Genomic DNA, 15,356 nt, shown 5'->3' with positions numbered 1-15,356 from the left:
GCTGTGGTTGCAGACAAGATAAGATGCAATGTAAAGGAAAAATAAATCATGTTTGCAGAATGTGTGATGGTGCTGGCCATTTTCCAAGAATGTGTTTTAAAGTTAAGAGGCCAATCATGAGCAGACAGGGTGATCCGCTGTGGCGGCCCCTAACCAGGAAAAGCCGAAAGAAGAAGAAGAAAGTGCCAGCATTTTCACCATGAGACCACAGAACAGTGGGGATCAGAGAACATGCCCTTTCCCTATTGCAGGGCAATCTCAAAGTTGGTAAATATAATTAGCAGTCCCCCACAATGGGGGGTTGCAGTGGGACTTGCCACCTTCCTTGCAAAATCAACTATTTTGTATGTTTTTTGATCCTTTGTGGATCAATGTTTGTGCATTCTGATGCTTGTCAGTCATTTGTGTATCAACATTTAGCAGCTTCAATGAGAAGTTAGACTACCCAGCAGACACAGAATATGTAAAAGAGACATGTAATAGAAAGCCAGACAGTAAAACTTGAAATGAGTGACAGAAAAGTTTTTAAGAAGACTAGACTGAAAAAAATAGGGAAAACTGGCAAAGTTGCCTGTTTTAAGTTAGACACTACAGCCAAATGAAGCATAGGACCTGAATCTTCATTCAGAATATTGTCTGTAAACTGCAATTGAAGTAAACATGCATGCATGTTGTGATCACATTCTGGGCATGATCTAAATCCATCTGGTTAAATGTATTAAGCTGTGTGTATAAAAAGTGCATAATCACCTGTTTCAGGTCATAACACTGCAATCTCAGTATCTCAGTGAAAGCAACCTAATATATTGGACAAAGATATTTATGTGTCCAAGGGCATGATTAAGATAATTCTGGCAGTACAGTTGGGAAAATGTTCATTAGAGTGCAGTCTACAGCCAGAACATGCAGGATCTGATTAATAGAGAAGTGCAATATAAGCCCATAACATATTTCAATGAGATTGTGTGAAAAGACAAAGAATATTCAAGATAACTGTCACTTCAAGTTTTCCAGTAATGTTAAGGCAAACCCACAGTAGAGACTTCAAGACAGAATGACTGCATTGAGTAAAAGACAGAACTTTCAGAGTGTTCCAGCAAAAATGTCAACAGGAAAGAGCAAATGCAGAAAAATACTGTGTCAGATCTGTGTGTCATTGTAAATGCAGAATACATACTATGCTGAATTCAGAGGTCAAACAGATGTCCTAGAGACTTGATCTGAGGGTCAAGGATGTCTGAAGACAGAGTATCATATTAATTTATCACCAGAAGCAATGCCATTAATACATGCTTCATGTAGTATGCCTTTTACTGTTAAAGGGAAAATGGAGCAGGAGCATAAATGCATGAAACTGGTCAGACTGATATTTAAACAGAGAGTGCATACTAAATGGGTTGACAGTATGGTAACTATTGTTAAGAAAGACAAAGTCAGGGTTTATAGCTAAGAAGGATCTCAAGAAATGTATTCAGAATGAATATTACTCTTTACATACTGACTGAATTAGCTATAACTGTGTGGGTGTGGGTGCATGTGTGAGATATAAAAGAACAATCGTGGCAGTGCTAACTACCCAGTGGTGTGAACACTGGTTCTAGATGATTGTCACTGTTTATGTGACACCCTGACCCCATTTGCAAAAACAGGAAAAAGTCATTGTGAGTGGAGACATGGATGGATGTTGAAATAACTTCTAAGTTGCTTGATGTGAAGTTCTTCTCAGTAATGGATGTTTAGTACAGATTTTCTGACAGTAAAATTAGTACAGACAATATGTAAGCCATGCATCTGTATTATACACTTGAGCTAATATAAGTTTCTAAGACTACCATTTGGAATATCATCAACCTCAGAGATATTTCAGCATGCTGTAGCTGATATGGTACAAAGACTGTAAGGTTTTTTTTTTTTTTAATATTAATAATGATGTCCTGCTCTGGCATGCTACAAAGCAAGGGCATGATAGTGGATTGATTAAGCTTTTGGACAGACTGAAGCCTTAGGCTTTTAAGCTATATAAAGCTAAGTGTCAGGTTAGATGGATGTCTTTGAAATACATGAATTATATTCTAACTGCTAATGAGTTTCAACTGGATGCTGATAAATTCCATGTCTTAGTAAATATGGAAACGCCAACAGACAAACTTTCATTAAGATGATTCCTGTCCAAGTTTCTTTTGTCCTTGTCAGATATAACTGTACCTTTAAGAAAGTTGCTTGTTCAAAATATGGTTTGGAGATGGTCAGATGCTCAAGGTAGAAACCTACACTACAAAAACTCTAGAGCTATTGCATCCACAGGTAAATATCATGATATAGCATTGCTAACCTCAGTGTAAGTAGATGCACACCAAAAAGGGCTATGAGTAGTGTTCACACTGTAAAGAGTCATGCCCATTTACTGCACACTGAAAGTGCTGACAGATGTACAAGCCAGGTATGCACAGAGAGAGAAAAATATGCCAGCCATGGTTTCCTGGATATCAGAAATTTCACAACTATGTGTACAGTAAACATATTAATGCTGGAAAAGATCATATACCACTTCAGAGTATTTTCAAGAAATGTTTATACAAGGACTAAATAAATTATAAATAATGCTGCAAACTAAAAAAAGAGCCATGTTGAGGACCACTGGAAAATAATACATGGAAAACTCTAACAACCAACAAAAAAAAAATACCCCAAAGGCTTGTCAAGTATATTTATTAAGTGCTTTTTTTCTGCCTGAAAATTTGGAATTCTTTAGAATGAATACATACTCCACCAGCCACAAAATTCAAATGTTTTATAAAAGATCATGTGATCAATACATCACGGACCTCCTGATCACATAAATAAAATGCTGACTTTATTAAAAAATATCTCCCTTAAAAAAATAAATAAATAAATGAAAAGCATAACATCTGTCATTAAAAATTAGTGTTAGTCTTATTTGCAATTTAGTTGCTCTAGGTTTTAATATACAGATAGTGCAAACAGTTGAATTCAAGCCTGGAAATAACACAGCATTTAACGTAATCAGCCAGGTTATCTCACAACATTTCACTCTGGAATATTCTCCCAAATACAGCAAACAAAGAAGGTAATAAATACAAACACATCAGTGAATGCTTGAAGAGGAAATTTCTTTTATTATGTCTTAACGTGCTATACTTGTGTTCAAAAATATATTGTTTAAGGTATCTTTTCATCTTGAGAACACAGAAAGCTATACATGAAATACAAGATACAACACGCCTGAGGACTGAGAACGTGCAACTGAAATATCCCAAACATGGAATAACCATGGGGTAATCTCAGAAACCACAAAGTCCATAAACAATGAAAGAAAAAACACGAAAAAAAGGCCAACCATGGAGTAATGTTGAACTTTAGTATTAAGCCCTTCATCTATGAACTTACAAGACTTAAAAAATCTATGTTTGAATATTCCATTTTTACTGTTTAGTGTATTTGGAGAAGAAGACCCCCCCCCCTTCAAGAATATTCTTAATATTACCTTTAATTTTTTACATAAGAAAAGGGTGGTACTTGGGAGTACATGCTGAAGTATCATGAATTAACCTTTTGTATTGGGTTAAATGCTAGTTTATTTCTGGACTAAAATGAAGCCATTCCCATTACCAGCATGCTAAAACTTATAGTAGCTAACTTGTAAATAATACTACTACTAATTTTAATGACACATCTTATTATGTTTTTTTGTTTATTTTGGGGGGGCTGGAAGATGTGAGTTTTAAGATAATGTCTACATTTTATGTGATAAGGTAGACTATGATGTATTGATTACATGATCTTTTTTTAGCATTCAAGTTAAACACTTATGGCTTATATTATTCATTCTGAAGAAGTTCTGTTTCATAAGTAGACAAAGAAGCTTAATAAATATACTCAACCGGTCCTCGTGTTCATTTTTTGTTGGATGTGGCAATTTTTAGTCTGTTATTTACCAAAAGTCTTTAACTTGACTTTTTTTATTTAGGAGTTTGTACAAACGGCTCCGGTGGGTCATATCCTCAAAAGACTTTTTTTTTTACCAAACATAATTCAAATAACTCAGCTGTTTTTTTTTTTCAACCATTAATATCACAGAGAGATTTTTACCTCTATTAACTCAGATGTCAGGTTATGTTTATGTTATAAAAGGGAATAATTCAGGTGCTGATCTCAAGGATCTTGACATTTTGGTGAGAATCAATGGTGTAATGGATTCCAGTTTGAGATACAGATTTGATACATCTCTGGCAGTTGTTAATGCTAGAAGCATTAATAATAAAGTTTTTTATTATTCCCACAAGATTGATGTTCTTATTGTTTGTGAAACATGGTTAAAGAACAATGACTGGAAACCAGTTCTATCAAGGTATATATGTTTTTACTGTAACAGACATTCTAACAAAAATCAGGTGGAGGTGTTATGATAGGGATTAAGGATTGTTATGAAACCTGTGATTACTACATGTTCAATGATAACACCAATACTATAGTTTGTGTAACTGTGACAATAAAGACAATCCCGGAACATATAACAATTGTTTGAGTGTATAGACCACCAAAGTCTGATGACCTAGAGGAATTCATACATTTCTTGGATGAAACATAGGAGGGAAGAATAATAGTGGCTGGGGAACTTACATTTCCCAGAAACAGACTGGAATAATATTGATTCAACAACATTAATAATGAAGTTATTCACAACGTATATTCAGAAACAACAATTGCTTCAGATTATAAAAAAACTGCAAGGGAATGGAGCATACTAGATTTTGTCTATGTTCCTAAAGAAATTACTGTTACTTCATGTCAAGTTTTACTATCATTGATGTGCAGTGATCATGGGGTTATAAAGGTTAATTTGCTGCTAAATACTTTTGCCAAACTGAAATCTAAACCAGTGCAGAGAAGGTTAATTACAGATTATATGGAAGCAAGAGAGTCGCTGTGTAAAAGTAATTGTAATGATACATTCACTGGAAAACTGCAGAAGGAATGTAGAGAGTTTTACAAGACAAATTGTTTAAGTACAAAAAATATTTAATATCAGGATCTAGGCATACAACATCAGGGGGGTATCCATAAGAACAAGTGATGTGATTAAGGTGAGAGGCAAAAAATATAAGAAATGGAAAAGAAGTTGAACTACAACTTTGAAAACTGAAATAAGCTGCACATACAAATTAAGCATAGTGTGAGACAAGATCAAGAAAAGTTTGAAGAAAATTTATATGAAGATATTGCACATAATAGGAAACCATTTTATATATACATAAGATGTGGAAGGTGTAAAGACATACAGATTAATAAACTGTGTATAGATTCTAAAATGTATTCTCAGACACAACAGATTATAGATATATTTAGAAAATGTTAAGCAAAACAGTTTGGCTCCACAAATGGGGTGATAAGTTGACCTAGTGACATCCAGGTAAACTCAGATACTGAAATCAAATTATATTATATTGAAAAAGAACTATACAAACTGGATCCAAACAAAGCACAGGGAGATGACAGAATTAGTAAATATGACCTAAGAACACTTCAGCAAGAACTTACAGTACCATTATATCTATTATTTACTAGGTCATATAAATATGAGGAGATTCCTCAAGATTGAAGATATTCACTTATTTAACTTGTGCTTAAGGGAATTGGGGAGTAGGACACACCTAGAGTCATAGAGACCCTTAAGTATACTTTCATGCCGTAGAAAAATAATGACGAAGTTAATATTGCATAGGTTATTGTCATAACTGGAAAAGTTGGGACTTGAAAGCATATATCAGCATGCATATGTTGAAAATAGGTCTATTACCACCTGTAACGTTGTTCTATAACAATATAATAATAGCTATGAATGGAAAGTTATGCTGGGATGTAATTTATGTAGATTTAACTTGAGCATTTGACAGAGACATACACAAAATACTGATCCATAAATTAGAACAACTAAGTATTGATGTAATCTTGATACAATAGATAGTTACATGGTTAAGAGTCTTGATATTTTGGAAGTTTCCAAATGAAATAACAGCTGAATCAAACCTCTGGAAAGACTTACTATATTTTCTGTGATTGGACTATGACTAAGTACCTGGCCTTCCTTATGCAGCACAAAGAGCAGCATACTAATACTAAGACATCGGGAAACTTAATGAATCTATAACTAAAGATTTATTATTTGACTCTGTGACTTTGTGTTTAACACCCTCAACACCATTGTGAAAGGGTATGTACTCATAAAGAAGAAAAACTACAACATGAAGGGAAGGTGAATCAAATCCCTTCCATAACTAAACACAAACATTCAGGTAATAACATCTTAAACCATGGACCTGAACATAAATAGGGATTTTTCTTTTATTTTCTTCTGTGATCATAATGGATAGCTAGTCAACAAGAATGCCAAAACAACCTGACATCATCCAAACAAAGGAATTATCAACAAGTGAAGAACCAATGGACATTCTACTCCAAAATGAGAAAGAGCAAATGGTACCAACAGAACAAGTGAATGGACATTTGACACAGTTTAAAGATATTGTTATCGATATTATTCATGATGACTTTATTTTTTTTTCCAGTTTGAGCATGCTATTACACACACATACACACACACACACACACACACACACACACACACACACACACACACACACACACACACACATATTGTCTAAACAGCTTTTCATTTATTCCAACAATGTGCACTGACACTGTTGGCACCGGTATTTGACTTAAGCCTTATAGAAGAAAGCTGAACTTGGAACTGTTTTAAACGCAATGGTAGAGTGATACTGCGTGTGGATTTTTACATAGATGCTTTACTTTTAGTCCATACTTTCATCAACAATTGTTATTTGAAAACATGATTGAAGCTGATTGATGAGAAAATTGTCATACTAAATTGCAAAGCAATTTTTCATAACTGAGCTAGTAAAGCATGAGACGTATTTGATTTAAGTAAGAAAAGAACCATTCATTTAATGAAACCTGATAAGGGTGACTTCTTTTTGATCATGAATTATATCCATCACCCATGTAAAATGCTCAGTTCTTTATTAAATGGTGATTTTTGTCAAATTGTTTCACAGAATGAGATAGTCGTGTGTTATAGAGACAGTGATTTTGTTCTTTAAGAATAGAAGCTTGACATACCTCTTGATAATAGTCTTTATGAAATAATATGTATTAATCAACCTATCTCTGCAATTATGTTTGGGATTTCTAAGGTCCATAAAGATTTATTAGAGCACCCTTCTCATCTACTTATATTTGACAAGGGGTTCAAAAACAGAGTCAGTGGCCATTTATGTTGATACAAAACTGAAAGGTATTCTCAATTTATTCCCATGTGCACTGAGGGATTATTTGTACTTTTTATGTCTTATTTGAAATTTCAGGTTTGAAAATGCCTTATTAATGATGATTGATGGTATAAGAGATCTATTCTTAGTCATTTCATATGTTGGAATAGAATTTGATTTGATTTGACAAAAATAGAATCTGGAAACACTGAATTGATATTTTTATTTATGGAGTTGATTTTGAAAAACTTTAGTTTTACTTTGAAGGGTTACATATTTAAGAAGATTTGAAGTGCTTCAGTGGGCATGCTGTGCACCTCAACTTTCTCAGTATTTGTCTTTTGCTATGAGAGATACTATTTCTTTTTACATCATGATTCAACAGAAATTATGTTTGAGGTATCTGGATTATGTATTTATTTTATTCTCACGGGGAGGTGCAAAACTTACAGATTGTTTTTATTATTTGCAAGGGACAACATATTTATGTACACTGCATCAAGAATGTCCATTAATTATTTGAATGTTACATTTTTTAAGGACAGTGACTTAAAACAATTTGTCTTAACCATCTTTCACAAACCAGGCTTTTCTAATACATTTCATTAGTAATCATTTATATTGAGAGAAGAAAACCCTAGTTAAAAACAGCTTGTAAGGCTGCCCAGAGCACTTTCTGATTCTACCATGTTTTGATTGAACTAGGAGTGTTACAAGAAATGCCATCTAACACAGACTATCCCAATAATTTAATTGAAAATGTTTCTCTTGAGATGATGAATATTGGCATATTAAATTTGGCCCAATTTTTAGTAAGGTTGAGTATAGTAAATCTATGTTTGCTAAGGCAATGTTTAATAATTTTCAAATGAGTAGGACAAATAATGAATAAGAACTGGAAACTGGCTATAAGCAATGGGAAAATTTAAAAAATATTGGGTACTAAACCTAAGCCTTTGTATAAAGTTAAAGTAATATTGAGAATATTCTTGAAATTGGATTTTATTCCCAAAATATAATGGACAGTAAAAAAAATGAATATTTAAATGTATCTCTTGCAAGTCTTACTGATTTATGCACAAAAGCTGTAACGTTATAGTTAAACATTATTCCAGGTTTATATCATGCATGCAACATTTCAGTTGTATTTCTTCTGTGATGGTGTATCTTGCTAAATGCACTTCATGTGATTCTTTCTATGTTGGTAAGAAGGAAAGGTGTCTTCCACAAAGTATTTATGAACACAGCTAAAGCATTTCAAAACATGCAAAAATAATGTCCTCTTCAAGCCTACATTGATGTGCATGAATTTTAAGAAGTTTATCTTTGTTTTAGAAAAGGGTTTTAGAAAGATTTACAAATTTTAGGGGGTATTAGATGGGAAAACACAATGAAATATTATGAGTTAATCTAGCAAATCAAGTTAAATGCCAATTTATTTCTGGTCTAAAATGAAACCATTTCCATTACCAACATGTTAAAACGTGCAGCAACTAACTTATAAATAATAATATCATTAATTTTTCATGAAAATTATTCTTTCTTTCTTTATTTATATTTGGGGGTTGTTTTTATGATCATGAAAAACATGTTATGTACCTGGTCAGATGGATTATGTGTATTGAGCATGTTATTTTTTTAACATTTAAGTTGCAAGGAATGTAATTTATATATTCCATCAGAAAAGGTCCTGTTTCTGAAGTGGACAGTAGAACTTAATATATATACTCATTTGGTCTTCATGATCATTTTTATTGGTTGTTGACATCTCTAAAGCATGCTATTAACTCTTCAATAGAATGAAGTAGACATGCAATACAAGCCAGCTAAGTTAATTCATGTTGTTATGTTGAGAAAAGCCTATATCAGTAAGGGCAAGGAAGACTTGCTAGATAAGACTCTGGAAATTCTGTGAGTCATGACACAAATACCTGTTGTCGTATCTTTTGGCTTTTCCCAGTTATTGATCGCCACAGCAGAACTCCGGTCTGCTAATGATTGGCAGTAGATTTTTACATACCAAGTTGCCAGCTCAGACGCACAACCTTCAATGAAGGCACGCCCATTCACGCATGTCTCCACACAGAAGACACTTTAGCTGAGAATCGAACAGGACAACATCTTACTGTGAGGCGACAACGCTACCGCAGCACCACCACCGCAGTTCATGACACAAATACCTGTTACAGCTGAAAAACTTCATGAAATGAAATCCACTATGAAAAATAATGCAGACATGCAGTTGTTGTATGATGACATAGTGTCATAATGGCCAGACATTGAGAAGCCACTTCATATATTAATCAAATAATACTACACATTCAGAGATGAACTATTCAGCATCTGATGTATTTTATTTAAATGTAATAAAATCATCATTCTGTGTTAGCTAATTAACCAAATGCTGCCAAAGGTATATTAATCACATTCAGAAATGTCAAAATGTTAGGAAACACACAGTCAGAGATATGCATTTGCTTAGCATAACAGTTCAAACAGAGGATAAGATGTAAAACTGTACTCTCTGTTCCATGCATGGAAACCAAAATCAGGAAGAGGAACTGGCATCTTATGAAATGCCAGCATTGGTATGAATAAAAGTGGTAACTGACTTTTCTCAGCCCAGTAACCTCACATTTCTACAGTGTATTAATTACTACAATATTGTTAAATATAAAGAAGTTACACAGCTCAAAGATATAACAGCTATATCAGTCAGTAGCATACTTAATGGTATGGAGTACCAGAACAAGTGATGTCAGAAAATGGTCCAAAGTTTACATGACAGGAATTCAAAACATTCATATTCAGCAGTCACATCCAGTCGACAATATCCACAATTCAGTGGACAAGTTGAGTGCATTATTCAACTGTAAATAAATTTCAAATGTGATGAATCAATTCAAATGAACTATTACTTAGCATTGCTAAAGTACAGGAATACTGCTGTGTAAGCTATAGGACCGTTTCCTTCACTGTTACCAATCTGAACAGCTGAGATCAAAACTTTGAGTATTTTATTTTTGATAATTAGTGCCAAAAAACAAATTCAGTCAATGGAGCTTATTCAGTGTTTTCAGATAAGAAAACTGAAAGTACATTTTTATGACAGATTTGCCAAGAACTTGTCATTTCCAAAGGAACGGATATGGGTTAGAGTGACACTGGATTAGAAATTAGGTCAGAAGTCACAGATTCAAGAAATTGTGTTAACTCATTATGAAAACCAAAGACTTTATTTGCTTCATGGAGATGATATACAACAGAACTGCAGATGAAACCAGAGATACCTATTAAAAATTAACAAACAAAGCACCAAAGCTGTGTGGAAAAAAAGCAAGTAGTGTTCATAGGTTCATAGGTTCATACTAGGCTATCTGCCCTAGGGCATTTATAAGCCTAGCCAGAGTGTGTTTGTCTTTCGCCACCCATTTTAAATGAATTTTGCTATGCCCGTTTTTGAGGTTAGTATACTGTGCCTCTGTCTAACAGTGACACAGAAGAGATACCCGGGGTAAACCTACGATCTCCCATCCACTTATCAAGATTCCTCTTGAAGAGAGTCAATGAGGGACTCTGCCTAACCTGGACTGGGATTTTATTCCAGAGTGAAGGGAGCCTCTGGGTTATGAATCTGTCCCTCCAGCAGGTCCTATTTATTTCAGTGCTGAGGTTCAAGTCTCTCGAGCGCATAGCTCGATGGCATTTGGATTTTCTGAGGTGCAGTATGTCCATTAATTCCAGGTCAGACATGGCTTTATACATCAGGCACAGATCGCCTATGAGCAGGCAGTATGCCACTGAGTAGAGCTGGAGTTTCTTTAACTGGGCAGCATATGGCATCTGTTTGAGCCCTTTGATCCTCTTGGCGAGGTACTTTTGGGGTCTTTCCAGTTGCTACAGGTGTCTGGTAAGGTACATCCCAAAAGGGGCATTGTACTCAATTATGGGCCTGATGAGGGATGAGTAAATAGGCACGATGACCTCCCCTGATCTAGATGTGAATCCCTTCATGATTAGGTGGGCTATATAAAATGTTTTTCTAACCACTTTGGTGACATGGTTTTCAAATGAGAGATTGCTATCAACTTGGGTCCCCAGGTCCCTAATTACGTCTTCTGTACTTAATGGATTACCACCTATGTGGTAATTTGTGGGCACTTTGTTTTTGCCAAAGGGGATGACTATACACTTTTTGGCATTTAGCTTGAGGCCATGGCTCTGGCACCAATTGTCTGTTTCTATGAGGCCCTTTTGTAGGATGCTAGTCTCGGCTGGAGAGTCTATTATGGTGCCTAGTTTGCAGTCATCTGCGAACTTGGTCAGCCACAGTGCTTCCATGTTGGCCTGTACCTCCGAGAAATATATACTGAACAAGAGAGGTCCCAGGACTGAGCCTTGTGGGATGCAACTTGTAACTGGTTTGGAGTCTGACATGGTTCCAGCAATTCTAACTATGTGGGTTCTGTCATTGAGCCAGTTTGCAACCCATCTAGTGACATAGGGGTTTATATTTAAGCTGGTGAGCTTATCTATAATGCCCGAGTGGGGTATTGTATTAAAGGCTTTTGTGAGGTCCAGGTAGGCTGTGTGGACCACCTTCCCCTCGTCAATGGCCTTGGTGACTGTTTCAAAGAAATTGACCAGGTTTAAGAGGCAGGATCTGCCCTTAACAAAGCCGAACTGGGTAGGATCCAGTGCCTGTAGGTCCCCAATATCTTTATTTATGAGGTCCATGATGATCCTTTCCATAGCTTTGCAGACGAAGCTTGTCAGGCTTATGGGGCGATAGTTTCCAGGATCCGTTGAGGCACCACCTTTGTGGAGAGGGACCACTGTTGCTGTACGCCACTCTTTGGGTACATATCCTGTAGTAAGGCTGAGATTGAACAGTAGTTTTATGTTTGGGTTTAGCTCTTCCTGGAGTTCATGTAGAATGCAGCCCGGGACACCGTCTGGTCCCATTGATGCTGTGTTTTTTGCTTTGGAGAGGGCGGCTCTTACCTGAGCATCTGAGATGTCAGGGGGGCAGCACTCTGTTGGGATAGATATTTGCCCTTTTGGTGGAGGGGGGGAGAAGTTTGCACTGAACCTGTCAGCTAGGATGTTGGCAATGTCTGTGGGCTCGGTGTATTTTTTGTCATTTTGGACTAATTCTGAGCATATCTGGGAATTCCCACCCAGGTTCCTAACATAACTAAAGAAAGCCTTGTGATTATCCTTAGTGTCCTCTGCAATTTTTCTCTTGAAGCTGGCCTTAGACGATTTTATGAGTGCCCGTAGTTTTTTGCTAATACTGATCAGAGATGCCTTCCCTTTTTGAGATTTTGCTCTATCATGTAGTAGCTTCCTCCTTCTATTGTATAGTTTGTTTATGGCTGGGGTCCACCAGACAGGACGCCTGCCTTTGGAGGACTGGTTCTTGGTTTTATTTGGGATTGCATGATCCATGCATTTGAAGGTATTCATAGAATGCGTTTATAAAGGATTCTGCGGTCTGGGCTGTATTTTCCACAGGCCTGGGGGCTTTGAAGGATTCCACCTTGGTTTTGAGGAGTGTGAAATTTGCTTTAGAGAAGTTTTTCACTCTGGTTTTCTGGGCAGGGGGTGGGGTCGGGATGTGAATATCCAGTGAGATTAGTTTATGGTCTGATCTTACCAGTGAGGGATACACTTCTGGTCTGAAGCATAGAGCCTCCATGTTGGTGATGATCAGGTCCAGTATGTTTTCCCCTCTTGTGGGAGTGGTAACAAGTTGTTCCATAGCATTTGAGTTTATAAATTCTAGGAACCTTTGGGCTAGGGTGTTGGAGCTAGAGTAATGCTCCCAGTCTATGTTTGGGTAGTTGAAGTCGCCCAATATAATGGTGTTTGGAGAGACCTTCATATTTTCCAGTGTTCTCAGGAAGGCCGAGTGGGGTTCCTGGGTTTGGGGAGGGTGGTCTGTAGCATGCTATAAAATGGAAGGCAGTTTTACCCACTGTTAGTTTCACATGGATAGTCTCTGATGCTTCGTGCTGTGCCACCAACCTGGAGGTGTGGATATCTTTGACGAATATTGATACTCCCCCTCCTTTTGTGGTTCGGTCCAAGTTTTGGGGCCGAAAAGCATGGTATGAGGTATAACCTGGTAGTGCTGGGGTGCTCTCGGGAGCCTTGAGCCAGGTTTCTGTTACTGCACAGATATTGATGTTCTCCATGCTAAGGAGAGTTTCGAGTTCGTGCATCTTGAGGTTTAGACTTCTGGCGTTGAGTAGCATTACTCATAGATTCTTATCCCTTGTGATACCTATGGAGGTGGGTTTGTCTTTTGAGCCTTGCCTAAAAAAGGCACTATGGGGGTGGCAAAAGCCTTTGCCAATATCCAAAAGCCCAGGGGTGACAGGTGCAAGCCATCCCTAGTGACGCATCATGGCTTGTCGAGCATGTCACCCCAGGTTGACAGGCATTTGATCCCCTTTGAATGACACCAATACTTAAGCCAATTGTTGAAATTGATCATCTTGTCTTCATATTGTGGCATCATTCTTGGTGAGGGTAAGATGCTTCTCAAGGTCAGGGTCATACCGGTCTGGGCTACATGCTCAGAGAGCTCCTCTATGTCTCTTTTCATGTAGTCCAGGGAGGTACGTCTCAGGTCATTCACACCAGCATGGAAAATGTTTGAGTCATATTTGTACTTGCCTTGGAGTGACCTGAGTGCTTGTGTTATGTGTTGGATCCTGGCGCCCGACAGGCAGCTCACCGTGACCTTTTCCTTGTTCAGCCTGGTGAGTGTGCCTGATGATAGAGTCACCTATTACAAGTGTATCAGGTGTGTTGTTTAGCCTTAAGGGCTGTGACTGTTCGGCACACTGGCATTGCGAGCTATGTGTTGCATGTGTTTTGTTTTGGGGTAGCAGTTGCTTGGGTGTCTGCTTTGGAGGTCTCTGCTGCTTAGGCAGATTTTTATTTAGAGCATCCAAGTATGTTTTTGTGTGTTTATGTGTTTGGTTTGCTGTCGTGGTAGGTCTATGTGAGACTGGAATTGTAGTTAGTGTGGTTTCCTTCTCCTCCTGACTGGTTATGTCAGTACTGAGTTGAGAGAGCTTAGCCTCCAGTTTGGCTATATGGTTGCATCTCTCACATGTGTTGGAATTTGTTGGGAGGAGGAGAGGGTTGTCTGTGTACATGAGGCAGTTGTAACATTGCCTCAAGATTCCCAGATTCACCAGCTGGACCAGAGAGGAGATTGACAACTGACCTTTGGACATGCTAGAATAGTATTGGGAATTCCTTTATAATTGTAAAAAATGGCCAATGGGGAACAAGGTACTCAAGGGGAGTTTGTGAGGGTGTTGTGCTTTTAATTTTTTAGTGCTGACTTATATAATTGCTTTAGTGAGCAAGTGCCAGGCTTTAGAGTAGGAATAGGGTGTTTATTATGAGAACTAGATCAGTTCTAAGGGAAAAAGTGAAGAGCAGACTTTGTGGAGCTGAGAATGGTTTAAACCCAATTAAGCAGAGCTGCCCGATGCTGCGCTATGCACAAAATCCCACAAAGCCGTGCCAAAATGGGTTTTATACAGGGGGACTTGAAAGAGCTAGAAATTGGCCCAAAATGGCCAATAGACTACCAGATTCTTGTGCTGGGAACACTCCTCCAGGGATAGATAGGCTGCTGTAAACTCCCCACTGTTACTGGTGAACAAAGAAGCCTCCCCTTATCCAAGAAAGGAAATGGGCAACACAGGAACTTTCCAAAAGTCCAGAATACAGCAAAGCCTGTATTTGGACTACTCTAGGTCAGGATAGACGGGAAACAAGGATAATTTTTCTGTTATTTTTCTTTTTTGCAAAAACATCAGGAAAATGCAATAAATATGTAACACAGGCTAGCACACTTGAGTGCGTAGCCTCAACAGGTAAATGCAACAAACAGGACAAACTTTAAAAGTGCAGGTGCAAAAACAACTTTAAACAGTTTAAAACAGTTCAAGAAGCAGAAATACTTGCAGTTTTGCTAGATCGGACATTCGCCCAGGTAGTAGCAGGAAAAAAAAAACA

Source organism: Protopterus annectens, chromosome 1.part0, assembly GCF_019279795.1.
Source record: "Protopterus annectens isolate FY-2018-M chromosome 1.part0, PAN1.0, whole genome shotgun sequence".
NCBI classification, from domain to species: domain Eukaryota; kingdom Metazoa; phylum Chordata; order Ceratodontiformes; family Protopteridae; genus Protopterus; species Protopterus annectens.
This window is presented reverse-complemented; position numbering follows the sequence as displayed.